The 16,232-nt window shown below is 37.0% G+C and overlaps 1 protein-coding gene across 6 annotated transcripts in view; it reads right to left on the bottom strand.

Moving 5' to 3' along the window:
• The window catches only part of LOC138710867 (uncharacterized), a 2,470,114-nt gene that overhangs the window by 162,983 nt on the left and 2,290,899 nt on the right, over positions 1-16,232 (bottom strand). For all 6 annotated transcript variants that reach the window (XM_069842040.1, XM_069842041.1, XM_069842042.1 and 3 more), the window contains one exon: positions 1,526-1,563. The gene's annotated coding sequence lies outside the window, so the exon portion shown is untranslated. The remainder of the gene's footprint in view (positions 1-1,525; positions 1,564-16,232) is intronic.

The raw sequence follows: 16,232 nt of genomic DNA, 5'->3' as shown, positions 1-16,232 counted from the left end.
CGTGGTAACTTGTTTGAGGGCTTTGCTGATGTCTCTCCGGCTGTAGTTGTTTTGCTGTAGTGTTCTACGAAGATGGTCCATTTCTGCAGGCAAGTTGTTGATATCGGAAATGACTATGGCGCGATGTAGTAGACTAGTCAGGACGGACAAAGATAGCTTTCATTCCATTCTGCGGGAGCGTGTCACACAAAATAAGCAGAATCCTCCAGAAGGTTAATATCAAAACCATCCATAAACCACAGAGCAAAATCCGGAGTCATCTACGTCAGGTTAAAGACAGTCAGGGCTTAAGGACTCCAGGGATTTACAAGATTCCATGCGAGTGTGGCGAAGTATACATAGGGCAGACTGGCCGCACAATAGAAGACAGAATCAAAGAACATAAGAGGAACCTGAGGCTGTATTACCCGGAAAAATCTGCAGTGGCGCAACACAGCATAGAAAAGGAGCATAAAATACTGTTTGACCACACCAAGGTCATTAACAAATCAAGCCACTACTGGGATCGTACAATCAAGGAGGCCATAGAGATCAAGCTGGAGAAAAACAACTTTAACAGAGACAGTGGACTCCAGCTCAGTCAGGCATGGACACCGGCCTTAGACCAACTCAGGCCCTCTTACAATCAAGGTCATGAAAATCACGGACCGAGGACGGCAACCGATTCCAACCGGCGGAACAGGGCTCGCCGCCCGCCAAACTTCACGCAGTAATCCCGGGAGGGGCGGAGCTTACGAGCGATGACAATTCCCGGCCCCGGATTGGCCGATCCGCCAACCAATCCCGTTTCACCTGAGACAGCCACATCTATATAACCTTTCGACTTTCTGTTCGGACATCACTTCCCTGAAGATGGCTGCAGAGATAGCAGTCGAAAGCTTGGAGCATTCCAAAATCTTAACTCGGCTGATATCCCGCGAAAACATATTAGCGAACCAACGCCGAGAAAGCCTCAAATCATACATTTTCAAGATTTGTTTGGAATTATATAGGAAAATAGTTGTTTGGAATGAATTCTGAAGAACAGCAAGATCAGTTAAGACTTTCTTGGTAAAGGTATGACTCAAACAGTTTAGAAATTTATAGAAAAACTTTCATAAACCTTCGCTTTATACCACAGAAAAGAGTTTTCGCTTTTGGTATCAGGATGTTTTCCTGGTAGAGGACATTCGTTCTTTGATTGTGATAGGACATTTGGCATTACAAAACATGCTGTAATTTTATGTGTGCAAAACTAACAATAAAGTAATATGATATGCTAATTTATTGTATGATACTTAAATAGAATTGAAAGTAACTAAGTACAATACATTCATTTATTCCTGTAATGATTGTAATAATGATAATGATATTTAATCTGTTTAGCATTATACCCAGATATTATTTCAGAGGTTGCAATTTAATTTAAAGTTTGCAAAAATGACAATAATGTAATCTGAAGTGCTAATTTATTGAAAGAAACTAACTACAATGAATTAATGTTTTTTCTAAGTACAGTAAAATATAAAAGTAATACAGTACTTACATTTAATTTTTAACATCAGTGATCCATTCTCGACCTCTCTGAAAAAAAAATAAATGTAAACATTACAAATCCAACTCTCCGATACTTATTTTTAAATTTACCGAAAACCACAAAAAGTGTAGTTACAGTAGTTCTTTCACGATTCACCAATTCATTCATTCATTCATTCGTTCATTCATTCGTTCGTTCGTTCGTTCTTTGTTCATTCATTCATTCCTTCATTCATTCATTCATTCATTCATTCGTTCGTTCGTTCTTTGTTCATTCATTTATTCATTCATTCATTCGTTCGTTCGTTCTTTGTTCATTCATTCATTCGTTCGTTCTTTGTTCATTCATTCATTCATCCGTTCGTTCTTTGTTCATTCATTCATTCGTTCGTTCGTTCTTTGTTCATTCGTTCGTTCTTTGTTCATTCATTCATTCATGCATTCATTCAATCTGGTGAAGTTAAGGTCATCAGGACTTCTCTACCTCACCACCAGAATACAAAGAGGCATATATAAAAAAAAACAAATGCAGAGAGAAGTACAGAAGAAATAGAAATAAAATTACAAATACGAATATAAAAACACAAATGCAAAAATGCAAAAAGTGGGGAGCAAAAAAAAAAAATACAAGTCGAAAGATCAGATCAAAATGGGCACAAAATGTACTAACGCAATAAATTGACTGCCTAATATATGAGTGATTAAAGAACATGACTAAATATATAAAATAAGTAGGCCTAATTGATTGTATAAATATCAAGAGAAATAAAAAAAAACAATTTCGAAACATTTGCAATAAGTTAGAATACTCAGTTTATAAAATTGGACTCTACGCTATAAAAAGATGCTTAATAAATTTGTGAAAAGCCTGAGTCTTGATCACGATCTTAGAGATTAGACATCTCAAGTCTCTAATACTTTGCTGGCACATTATCCGCAGGCTAACCCGCTCGGCATAATAAATATATATAGCATCACAAACACAGCGATGGAAGAAGAGGTGCATCAAAGATTGAGCAGGCTGGGACGATTGAATACGGCTCGGCGTGTTTGCCCAATATCAGTGGACCGCTGCTGTATATTTCATGGCAGCGGGTTGTTAGTTGTGAGGCACTTGAGATGGTTTACGTTTAGTCGCCTTTGTTGCGGCGTAATGGGGGTGGGGAGACCCTGCTGTAATCTTGGTCCTTTTATAAGGAACGTGAGGAAACTTTTGTCCTTTCCCTGTTACTTGAGGGCAACAACGATCTCTTGAACATACTGCGGAAATTTAAATTGTATGCTTTCGGCAGCTCCAACTCCAATAAGGAGGGTGGGTTGGCGGTTTTCATTCGCTAACAAGGCGAAAAGGGGGGAAATATTTTTATGTATGTACAGTTATAATTAAGTCCTCAAGTCTATCAAAACTACCAATCAATTCTTAATTAAATTTAGAAAATGATCACCCTAGTACTCTAATCGAATACCGGGGTTGAGATGTCAGCAAATCAAACTCAAATATCTGACATACAAAGTTACTTTACTGTAAATTTTCTTGGAGTCAGTGATTTCGAGTTGGTACACAAAACAAAAGAAGCACAGAAGTCGTTGACTGCTGACTAAAGGTAAAAGATTGTTACTGAAGGACTTGGCGTCTTTTGAAATGTCATATGAAAGGATGCATTACATTGTAACCAAAAGTTTTAAAACAGGGCGTTATTGTGCAAGGAAAATATCACGCATTTCACTGAAGTTCAGAAAAGGAATTCAGTCTAAATTGATCATCAAGAAGCACGATCTGTAATTTATCCACAATTTCAACATCATAGTCATCAGCGTTCATCATACATCCACCAAATTAATTTTCAATCATTCAATCAATCAATCAATCAACCAATCAATTGATCGGATCGATCAATAAATCAGTCAATAAATCAACTTACAAATATACTCCTACAAACCGACCCAACCATCCATTACTCATTCACTTATCTACCTGTGCATTCATCCATTGTACAGTACGATTATTTAGTCCTGACAGTCGCTGACAATGTGCGCCTAGGTCAGGCGAGTCCATTAAGTTACGCCAAGGGATGTTCAGGTTAGCCTGTCGCCTGCAGTCAGAGCGATCGGATGTCACGCATGCGGTATAGCGTTGTATTTCCAGTACAGTTAAGCTTTACTGCATTCCTTTACCGACGGCTCGCCCTTATCTTTACTCTGGAACTCTCCCCACTACTCCTACTACTTCCCCTCTTTCGCGTCGCTGAGCTGTCAGGACTAAATAATCGGTCTGTACCATATATTTATCCATCAGCATTGGCATTAGTACTGCAATTTATCGGATGTGACAAGGAACACCCCTAAGCAGTTCAGTTCAAATAGGTTTTTCTATGCACCCGTAGCGAAATGAGTTACGTACCTACTGTTCTATAAGGCTAAAGAACTCCACCATTCGTCACACCATGCATTCCTCTCCAGCCAACAAGACCTAATAACATATCTCTGGTGATGGTCTACCACATTTCATAATAATCTACGTGAGTCGTATGTCCCCATCAAGCAAAGAAGAACATTGAGGATACCAGTCTATGGGCAAACCACGAGGAACACCCCACACAGCGAACGATCAATTCGGCGGCGCCTCACAAGCACAAGTAATGCTCTACCTTTCTAAGTGGAGATGGTAATTAAAGGGAAATTGTTGAAAGTTTTTAGGAAGAACGGGAGAACCAGCATAAAATCTTTACAGCTTTGGCTTTGTCCACCACAAATATGTAGGCCTACTACTCCACTATCGCCGAAGTTTGAATCGGGTCCGCTATCGTCGTTAATCAACGAACTGCCAACTCAAATACCAAGAAAGTCTTCCGTTAATACATTCAATCATTCACTCCTTCATTCCAGCACTCGTTTGCCCGTTATCCTATACGCTTATTCTTTATTGTTTCACTATTAATTCATTCATGCATTCATTCGCTGTTCACTGTTAACTTTTCAGCAAATTCTTCCATCCATCAATTCAAATCATTACTTCGTCTATTTATTAATGTATTGAATAATTCATTTATTCATTAAATCACTGATTACGTAGCCTATAATATTGCTTCTACATTTCATTATTTCTCATGCTTCATATTTTATTTCTTGAGACGTTTATTTTCCAACCTCGAATCTCCGTTTAATTCATTTATTTAAATACACATTTTTGGCTGTGAATACGATGCTATGGACGTTGCATAAGAGTACGGCATCAAGGACTACATGACAAGATTGTTCATCCTTCCTTTTGGAAACCAGACTAAAATTTCCGTGACTCCTACTAACAAGAATGAGACTTCCTGTTACCCTAATGTGTATGAGAAGTTGCCTATTGTACGGCGTCGCTTCTGTGTATCAATATCCTGAGGCCATCACTCCCTCGTGTTTGGAAACTGTTATAAGTAGGTCATATATTATAACCAAGGATGTGGATCTGAGACCTTGTACTGTACTACAAACTGTAGTGAACTTTATCATCACAAAGACAGGCGATGCAGGTAGCTCACTCATGCATGTAATACATATGTTATGAATCTCATTTTTATTCGTCTCATACATATTGTAACATGATACAAAAGTGTTGATGGTGCTACGAAAGCCTTGCATGATTTTGTCACGTTAAACCGTATAATCATAATATTGAAAATTCTAAATTAAATATTTACATAAACGATTTTCATTCATTCATTCATATTTTCGTTCATTCATTCATTCATTCATTCATTCATTCATTCATTCATTCATCTATCCATACATCCATCCATCCATCCATCCAGCCATTCATTCATTCATTCATTCATTCATACTTCCACTCGGTAATGAGTTTTGGAATAATATTTTGGGGAAATGCTAAGGATAGTAACAGTATATTCCTGCTACAAAAAGAGTAATTAGAATAATAATAGGTGTCAAAACTAGAGAATCGTGTAGAACCATTAAAAAAGCTACAAATCACTCCCATGGCTTGTCAGTATATTTTTTCATTCGTGAAAACTTTGTAACTAATTCAACAGTTCATAGCATAAATACTCGTCAAAAATGACTTTCATACTCCATCGGAAAGTCCATCGTACTATAAAAAAAGAGTGCGTTATATGGCAGTAAAAATTTGTAATAGTCTCCCATGGATATAAAAATCAAACCCAAAACATAAGATTATTTAAGGCTAAATTAAAGATATACCTAAGTTCTCACGCCTTCTAGTCTGTAGGTGAATTTAATTCACATTCAACAACGCTGCATGAATATTTGTCTTGTATTAAGTATCGATACTAAACCTTTGTGTTGTACTAGTATATTGTAAAACTCTTCTGCATAAGTTATATTTGAATTAGACTGTGACTAGAGAGAATATCATCGAAATGATAGCCGTCCAAATCTTGGATTTAAAATATCGGCATCCTAATCAATTCAAATGAACAAAGAAGAAAATGTAAATTAATGTTAAAAAAATACATAATGAAATTTTAAAAAAGAATATTCTGCGACAAGATTTGATAGCTATCAAAACGATAAAAATTTATTGAAAACAAATAATATACATTATACATAATAATATACATTAAGACTTTATAGTACTATTAAGATTTTTTGACGTGTTCCATATTCTAGCTGTGAAGCGATGTACGAATACCATAGAATGTAAATAAATACAATAAAATAAAACACAATACTATACATTACTATACATTCATTCGTTTTATTGTTCACTCACTCACTCACTCACTCACTCACTCACTCACTCACTCACTCACTCACTCACTCACTCATCCATTCATTCATCCAGCCATACACACCTTCATTCATTTATTTATAATTCTATATGGCATTCACGCATGCATAAATAAATCAAATCAATCAATCAATCAATCAGTCAATCGACCAATCAATAGTTAGATTAACAAATCAATAATAATTTATTGATTGATGTCCACACCTGTGGAGTAACGGTTAGCACGTCTAGCCGCGAAACCAGGTGGCCCGAGTTCGATTCCCGGTCGGGGCAAGTTACCTGGTTGAGGTTTTTTCCGGGGTTTTCCCTCAACCCAATATGAGCAAATGCTGGGTAACTTTCGGTGTTGGACCCCGGACTCATTTCACCGGCATTATCACCTTAATCTCATTCAGACGCTATATAACCTAAGCTGTTGATAAAGCGTCGTAAAATAACCTACTAAAAATCATTTATTGATTATTTTATCTATCAATTATTACTGATAGATTAACAAATCAATCAATGAATCTTTGCTACCCACCTGTTTATTCATTCATAGAGGTATAGAACTACAAAGGAGCTTATCTGGCGGGACACGGAGTATCCCTAAGCACATCAGCCCAATTAGATTTAAGCAGCATCTATGTATAATGGAATGAGTTGCGTGCTGATTGTCCTGTCCGACTAACAGACTTCCCCTTTGACTCGCTATGTATTCCTCTCTAGCCGCAAGTCGTAAATATCATACCTATGGCGGTGGTCTGCCGTACTTAACAGATCCGAGTCGTCAGGGCTGAGATCCGTCGATTCGGCGTCGCGCAAACAAAATGTGTGCCCTGTTTTGACGTAGAACTACGTCTTTATATTCGACATGGTAGGTCGCCAACCGCTAGATAACGATGATCAAAATGTGTCACAAATGAATTGCCTATAACTTTTGAATAAATAATCACAGCGAAACGAAAAGTATACCACCGTGTATACAAAGGTGTTCCGTTACCGTAAACATGCGAACGAAATCGATCCGTCGTACTTTCAAGGTTGACGAGATTGATGGGGCAAAACATCTCGAAAACTGCGTTCTGATGACCATTTTATACGCATAACTCTTATATCTGAATCGATCCGGACGTTAGAGATATCGACCGATGGAGCGCAACTAGATCGACTAAACGAACGCGAAAAAAATGATCCGGGGTGAACTGGACCCTGATCTTGAAAAAAGTGATCATGAAAATTTATGAACTTTCAAAATGCCTCGAAATTCAAAAGTTGAGAGAACATACTAGTAAATGTTCAGGCGAGCACAACAGGAGTCAAAGAAGCCCAAGACCACCACTGTGGAGTACAAGAGACGACACAGAGAGAACGGCGTCGCACGCGAGCTCCGTAAATTCTGGGTGTAGAACGGCGAGACGTGTCACCGCAGCCTTCTTAATCGACTCAAACAGTGAATTCGTGTGCTGTACAATACCAGACGGCCACTAGATACCATGTGGACTGATCAAGCCTCGCTGACAAACGTAGTTTTATATCCATAAACTCTTCGGATAACATCACTAGTGAGCTATTGGTATTTTTTTCGAAATTGAATTGGAGAATTGTAGAGAGTGATGGTGAAATGGAAGAGTAAAAAACGAGAGATTCCCGAGAAAATCTTGTCTACCATAAACACAACAGCGTCATTGCACGGATTTGAAAAACTGGAGAAGTCCACAGATTTTTATGGGCATAGTGCCATCTGTTAAATCAAGTGGATCACAACTATCTAAGATTGATTGCAAATGGCGTTAGATTAAATATCAGGAAGTGTTGCCATTATAACAATATTTTTGCATTATATTAGCGAAGTATACCTTTGACTGAGGTTCTGGCTGATATGTAGCCTACATACATCAGATAGTACATCATACTTGACGATGTGTCAGAGGAAGAACAATAATATTGTTTGTATACATCTGAAGTCTGATTAGCAGACATCGGATTCTAGGGCAAATGCCTATTTTGTTTCTTTAGGAGAAAAGTAAAAATAATTATTAATATTTGTGTTTCATGGGAATTGAAAGGTATTCAAAGAGTTCTATAGTGCCCTAAAATGCCCTAAAACGGTTATTAGAGCCTAATTTGTTAATATTCGCCTAAAAATGCCTAACGCACTGTAAAGTTTCGCATTTTACTCTTACTTTTTATAATTTACACATGTATTCACTGCGAAATTTAAGGCATTTAAAAAGTGGAAAGTTTGCTTCACACCGGTCATGAAACCAATGATAAAGGAAACAAAATGTTTTGAATCTCACGACACTCGCAATAGATTTCACCGAATTTAACATGTTTGGAGGCATAAATGCCGACAAAGAACCAACCTTAGTTTTGAAGCAGGCAACAATCACAACATGTGCTGCTACCGATTCAGAGATATACTATACTATAAAAATGACTGTTTTCGGTCTGAAACCGATTAGCTGTACTGCCCTTCAGAGTGTCATAAAATCACAATTTTTGGAGAAAAAGTGTTTTTGAAATATTTATGAAAAGTCGTAAAACTGCGAATTAGTAGGGTAAAGCGTTACAAAATATTTAAAGGAATGGCCCTCCTAGTGTTAACACTACCAGGAAATGCAACAATAAGTGGAACTTTGTATTTTTGTCCAATTGAATCTCAATAACAACGGTTCATTTAAATACTCGTTAACAGTTGCTCTTTCCCTCACCTTATTTGTGTTGAGAAGTTTTGAGCGGTAGGACGTTTTCCTGTGAAGTTTAACGCGATAATGCCGAAAAATATAAGTGCAAAATCTACATTGATCCGGCAATGGCTAACAGAATATTCGGAATTCACTTATGATGGAAAAATAATATTCTGCAAGATTTGTAGCAAACAGGTATGTAACAATAGTTAAAATATATAAATTCTATTAATTTTAATGAGTAGGCCTATAATATTTATACATTGACTGAGCTATCCTGAGGTATAATTCTTTTTAAGACCACTACACTTTAACCTTTTAAATTCCGATAGTTAAAGTATTTGCAGGTCATTAAAATGTTTATTGTTCGAACCCACTAACTTTGTGATAGAAATACGGCAATACAACAATTAGGATTTTATTTTAATTCAGTTTACTTTACATTTTTAGATTTCGCAAGAAAAGAAGTGCCACCTAAAGCAGCATGTGCAAGGAGCGGCTCATAAGGCTAAAGCTCAGCAGAAAAATCAACTGCAACAAACTTTACTAACACAGCCTACTTCATCCAATCTCAGCAGCAATTTCTATGCTGATTTGACCAGAGCGTTTGTTGCTGCTAACATTCCCTGGAATGCAATTGAAAATCCGGTTTTAAGACAGTTTTTACAAAAATACTGCAAACAAAATATCCCATCTGAGTCGACCCTAAGAAAAAATTACTTAGACAGAATATACAATGAAACTTTAGCTTCCATTCGGGAGGATATAGGTGATTCTTACATATGGGTCTCTGTGGATGAAACCTCAGATCCTATGAATAGGTATATAGCAAATATGGTAGTAGGAAAACTTAGTCCTGATGGACCTTCGATTCCACACTTCGTATGTGTTAAGGAACTTTCGAAAGTGAATAGCCAAGCCATTGCTTATTTTGTAAATAAAGGCCTACAGTCTTTATACTCAGGTAATATAGACGATTCTAAAGTTCTGTTGTTTTGTACTGATGCTGCCTCATACATGGTTGCTGCAGCTCCACTTCTTAAAACATTTTATCCTAACCTCACGCATGTAACCTGTCTAGCACATGGCCTTCACAGGGTTTCTGAAACAATCCGGAATGAATTTCCTCTTGTCAATTCGTTTATTTCTAACACAAAAAAATGTTTTTGTAAAGCCCCATCCAGGATTTCAATATTCAGAGAGAACTTTCCAGATATCCCACTTCCACCTCAGCCGGTTGTTACACGATGGGGAACCTGGATTCAGTCAGTGGTGTATTATTCTAAGTATTTTAAAGAAGTGGTCACAGTTATTGATAAATTAATTACCTGAAACTGGTAGTGCAGCGTGTGTGAAAGCAGTGAAAGATTGTCTGAATGACTCACGAGTGAAAAACGATATTGCCTACATAACATCAAACTTTTCTTTTATACCTGCAAGCATTGAACAATTAGAACGTGAAAAACAATCTCTTTGTAGCCAAATAGCAATAGTAAAGGAAGCTCAAGTGAACATACATTCTGCTTTGGGCGAAACTGGGAAAAAAGTTAAAAATAAGTGGGACAACGTATTAAATAAGAATGTAGGATTTTCATTGTTGGAAAAAGTATCAAGAGTGATATCGGGGGAAAGTGTAAATGTTCCAGTAAGTATTGATGTTTCTATTGTACCTAATTTAAAATTTGCGCCTCTCACATCAGTTTCGGTTGAAAGAAGTTTTTCTGCTTTCAAAATGATTCTTAGTGACAAAAGGCAAAGGTTAACTGTGGAGAATTCAGAAAAAATTCTGGTGGTGTACTGTGCAGATAATTATAATAAAGTCTGAGCATGGAACTAAATTTCAATAACTTAAAATGAGTAATCTTGATATCAATAACCATTATTTCATTAGTTTCAATATATTAAATTTGTGCAGCTCTGTTTATAAATATAATATAGTATTCTTTTTTAATGTTTAAACATACTTTTTTGTGCGTATTTTAGTGTATAACTAAAAATTTCAGTGAAAGAAATAAGTATGATACCTTGATGTGCCTAAAATGCCTATTTTCATTAAAATAGAGCCTAATTTTACAAATTTTGAGCTTATTTTAGGCGCCTAAAACTGCTATTTTTAGTGCCTAAAAATCCGATGTCTACTGATTAGTATAATACGAGGCGCATCCAGAAAGTAAGTTTCCCGATTTTTTCCCCTTGAAAGTAAACGTAATTAGCCGTGTCAATTGCACATGCGTAACAGATCTATGACGTATCAATCATATGCCAGCCGGACAGGTCCCGCCTGGTGCCAGTAGCGTGGCAGCATGGTCCGAAATAGAAGCTCTTATTCCTTCTCCCGCCGCCTGCGAGGTTCGGTCGGTGATAAAGTTCTTTAATGCACAAAGCATTGCGCCAATTGAAATTCATCGGCAGCTCTGTCAGGTCTATGGACCGAACATATCCCTCCCTCTCCCTCTCTCTCCCTCGCCCTCTCCCTCTCTCCCCCTCTCTCTCTCCCTCTCTCACTCTCTCTCCCTCTCTCTCCCCTCCCTCTCTCTCTCCCCTCCCTCTCTCTCTCCCCTCCCTCTCTCTCTCTCTCTCTCTCCTCAAGGAATTCCTGTCCTCCGGTGAGCGTTTGGCAACGGCGAAGAGCTGAAGACGTCTGTCACACGCTGGTTCCATTCACAGGCGGCAGAGTTCTACGACAGAGTGATACAAAAGTTGATCCCACGATACAAGTGTCTCAATTCTGATGGTGGCTATGTTGAAAAATAGCTGAAACATTGCTGTACCTGTTGCCAATAAATGTTTTCCTGAAAGTGTGTTTTCTTTTTTTTTTTTAAATAGGGAAACTTACTTTCTGGATGCGCCTCGTAAGTTATTGTTATGCAACGAAGCGGGAAAGGAACTGGCCATCTCACTGCACTATTTCCTGGCTTAGTTGACTCATGAGTGATGCCTTAGTGGTGTCACTTATGAGGTTCCAACCTGTCTTCGGACAGCTGACTAAACAACAAACAATAACGAAGTAAATCTCAGTTACAATCTGGCTGTATATTAGATTATTTCGTTTATGTATAATTGAGGCTTACACGAAAGTGGAGCGATCCTTCGTCTTGGTTACGAAACATCGCTCTTTACCTCCATGATGTGTTTCTTTTTTTTCTGCTCTCGCCACTCTATTAATTTTAAACACTCCGAGGTCACATGGGACTTCATACTCATACCAGAAGGCAAACACAAGCCTCAGCCATGTACCCCCGTGCTGACGACAAACTTGCTTCAAACGACAGACGAAGAGAGGGTGAAGGAGACAGAGAATGAGTAAAGTTTGTTTTCCATTTCCTCCTCCTCCTCTTCACCTTCGCTTTGCTCTCCTGCAAAAGGAAATTCTGTTCCCCTCTCCAGCTTCCCGACAACTGTTCATTGTTGAACAGGCGGGGGAGGAACAACTTAAAAATTCATAACTTCATTTCGTTCGCTGTGGCCCCTGGAGTCTACCCGGCGACAGACTCTGGAGTGTTTGTACAAAATCGAGGTAGAACAGTGTGGTGGCTTGCGTTACATAAGGACGTGTACCGACTAAGGATCACGCAGGGTCCTAATATGTGTGCTTGTTGAAGACAAACAAGGATTTCCCATTAAGAGTTCTCCACATTCTCTTACCATTTGCGGTCCACGAATAACACTAACATTTCTCTTTTAATTTGAGTTCCGGATGCACGCCGGTGTACAGATTTCTTTTACTCGCCCTCATATTTTTTGCATGTCTCTTAATCTGACCATCAGAGGTTTTTGCAGTCGCATAAGAATGAAGCATGCGGCCGAACAAAGGTCTATGTTACATTTTGTTTGATGTACAGTACATAGCGGAATAGAGATCTCTGGTTCTATTTCTATCGTTTACCATATTAGGTTGAAAAATAATCTCACCAGGTGCCAGTACAACATCGTATTCTGCTAGCTGTAAGACGAAAACATTCATTGCAATAAAGGTCTATGTTACAGTCATACAGTGTAAAGCACGTGGCCATTAGTCCTGTATCTATCTTCAGAGCTTTACTGTGTAGTGTAGAGCACTGGTTCCAAAAATAGGGTAACCACCTCTTCGAGGGTCGTCTAAAAAGAGCTAAGGGAGGTCGCGAAATGATTTACAAAATGAAATAAGAAAGTCTTATCAACATACATTTATTTTGTATTTTAAAACATACCGGTACATACATACATACATACATACATACATACATACATACATACATACATACATACACACATACATACATACATACACATACATAGGCTACATACATACATACATACATACATACATACATACATACATAAATACATACATGTTCTGCCCAAGGGCAGGTCTTTCACTGCAAACCCAGCATTCTTCAATTTTTCCTATTTTCTGCTTTCCTCTTAGTCTTCGCATAAGATCCACTTATCTTAATGTCTATCATTTGATACTTTCTTCTGCCCCGAACTCTTCTCCCGTTCACCATTCCTTCCAGTGCATCCTTCAGGAGGCAGTTTCTCCTCAGTCAGTGACCTAACCAATTCCTTTTCCTCTTTCTGATCAGTTTCAGCGTCGTTCTTTCTTCACTCACTCTTTCCAACACAGCGCCGTTTCTTATTCTGTCTGTCCATTTCACACGCTCCATTCTTCCCCATATCCACATTTCAAATGCTTCTATTCGCTTCTCTTCACTTCGTCGTAATGTCCATGTTTCTGCCACCATACAATTCCACACTCCACACAAAGCACTTCACTAGTCTCTTCCTTAGTTCTTTTTCCAAAGTCCTTAGAAGATGCTCCTTTTCCAATAAAAACCTCCTTTGCCTGTCCTATTCTCCCTTTGACTTCCTGACTGCAGTTCATGTTACTGCTTATAATTCATCCCTACACTAAATTAATAATAATAATAATAATAATAATTATTATTATTATTATTATTATTATTATTATTATTATTATTATTAATTACAATTTCAAACAATTCATTGGCCTCATCTGAGGTGTGAATCGTTCCTACTGTTGCATTTTTCTCTCAAGACTAGGCCTAATGGAAAGAGGAAGCAATTATGAAGTAATTAACTAGAAGCCTCTGCCTTGTTAAATTTAGGTACGTTTAGTATAAGGACAGAAAAAAAAAGAAATATTAACACTTCATTTCAAATCTCAAGCATTCTTATAATCCAAATCATTCTCACAATAACAATAACGAAAATTGTATAAACACTCCACTCAATTATAGGGATTCAATTAATCTCTTGTTATTTTTTATTAAATAATACATTATGATCAAAACATTTGTTAATTTTCATGTTTTTGTACAGCTATTTGAATATCGTCTTCTGAATTTGCTACAACGATTATAATCAGCAAATAAAATACTATTAATTTAAATTTTACAACGGACTAAGAGGGCGTAACGAAAACTGTGGATTCTTATACTCCGAATTTCTTTTGCTGCAGGCAACTACTAATCATAATATTGTTATGCAAATTTCGGAATGACATACGAAAGACAAGGACTATCACAACAAGGAATATGCGTTAAAATGGTTAAACTACATTCACCCTGGAAGCCATTTTACACAATGGGACGCAGATGGCATCCCAAGAGACAGAGTGCGACCCCAGGTGAGGCCTGGAAATGCCCCCGTCTCAAGGACGGCAAACCTCTTCCGACATTGTTCAACTCTTTGTTCTTGTACACGGAGGAACTTTTGCTTCTACGTAGTCACTGTTAACTGTATCATCTCGGATTTCTATACCAGAGCGTTTTTTTTTTTATTCAATATTTATGGAAATGAGATCACTCTGAAAAGTTTGAAACTTCCGTGGACAGCGATACATAATGAGATCTTAGCCTACAATACATCATATGATACTAGTCAAATAACTTGCTTCATCAACATTATTAATAGTGATTTATTTTAACATTTGATCTTTTCCAGTTAATTCTGACACCTGACTTGCGCCTTATCATACAGTTTATTACGATTACAGTATTGGATATCGACCATATAGGCTATTGCCATGTAAGTTTCTATCCATTTAACATAGTACACAAATTAAATTTTTAAAATTGTTTAAAATTGGGTCATCAACTTACTGATTGCAATTATTTCCATTGGATGAACAGCATCATCGTCAAATTAAATATACATTACTATGAACATTAAACAACCCAACTTATAATATATTGGCATTTGTAAGACAACCATATTAATTTGAAAAACATTCAAGACAAATTACGAGACACACACCAGGATACACACGTTCTGAATGGTTGAAATATATGCATTATTAGGAAACAGAAATATGAATATCCTAATTAAATACGGTAATTTGCAACTCTTCACACTCATAATACATAATTACCTTAGTTTTATATTTTATTATTTTTATTCCTTTTACATCATGTTACTTCATTATTCCATGTGTGAAGACTTGCAAACATATATATTTTGCAACTTACACGTGTATTTTAATTAATTGACAATAAGGGCAGTCATACAAGAATGTCAATGCGTATCATAACCATGTTGGTTTTTAGTATGTTTTATCCTGCATGCCACTAAATATGTTTTGTATTTGTAGAGATTATGCAGAGATTATTGATATTGCTGAAATATACGTCGAATCTGATGATGTTGGCGTAGTCCAACGAAAACGTTCATACCTCTTTTAAACATGTAATGCAAAGGTTTAACACCTTAAACATATGCTGTGAAGTCAGTGACTGAAATAAACACTTTTAATATACAATACAGACTTCTCTAAAAAAAAATGAATTGCAAAATACAATACATTAGACTATTGGACATTTTAAAGTTTTAAAAGATAAACTAAATTCGCAATTCTTCGATTCAGATTTCCTTTAATTACAAGACTCCTTCTCTGCTGCAGTCTTATAAATTACATGGGGATGTGGGATATGATGCTAGGGACTGAATTAATTTTTCTCAGGATAGGCGCAGATCGTGGATTTATATGAGGGCGATAATGAACCTCCGGGTTCTTTCAAACCATTTGTTATTAGTTAAATATATATACAGGGCGAGCCGTAAGTAATGTCATTAATTTCAGGGCGTTATTCTTTGAGATATTTCAAACGAAAAAGTGTAATACAATTTTGCTCGTTTTTACTTCCTTTTCGAGATAAAATTTGTTTTATATTAAATATTTCATAGGGTGTTTTGGGAAAGCCATTGATTTAATTTCCAATATGATCAATCAATCTAAGAGAGAAGTGTATTGTGATAATAATTGATTGAAAGGATTTTTAGTTTTGTCCCTT

Source organism: Periplaneta americana, chromosome 12 (assembly GCF_040183065.1).
Source record: "Periplaneta americana isolate PAMFEO1 chromosome 12, P.americana_PAMFEO1_priV1, whole genome shotgun sequence".
NCBI lineage: Eukaryota > Metazoa > Arthropoda > Insecta > Blattodea > Blattidae > Periplaneta > Periplaneta americana.
Note: the sequence above shows the minus strand (reverse complement) of the source record. Positions and strands in the feature narration are given on the sequence as shown.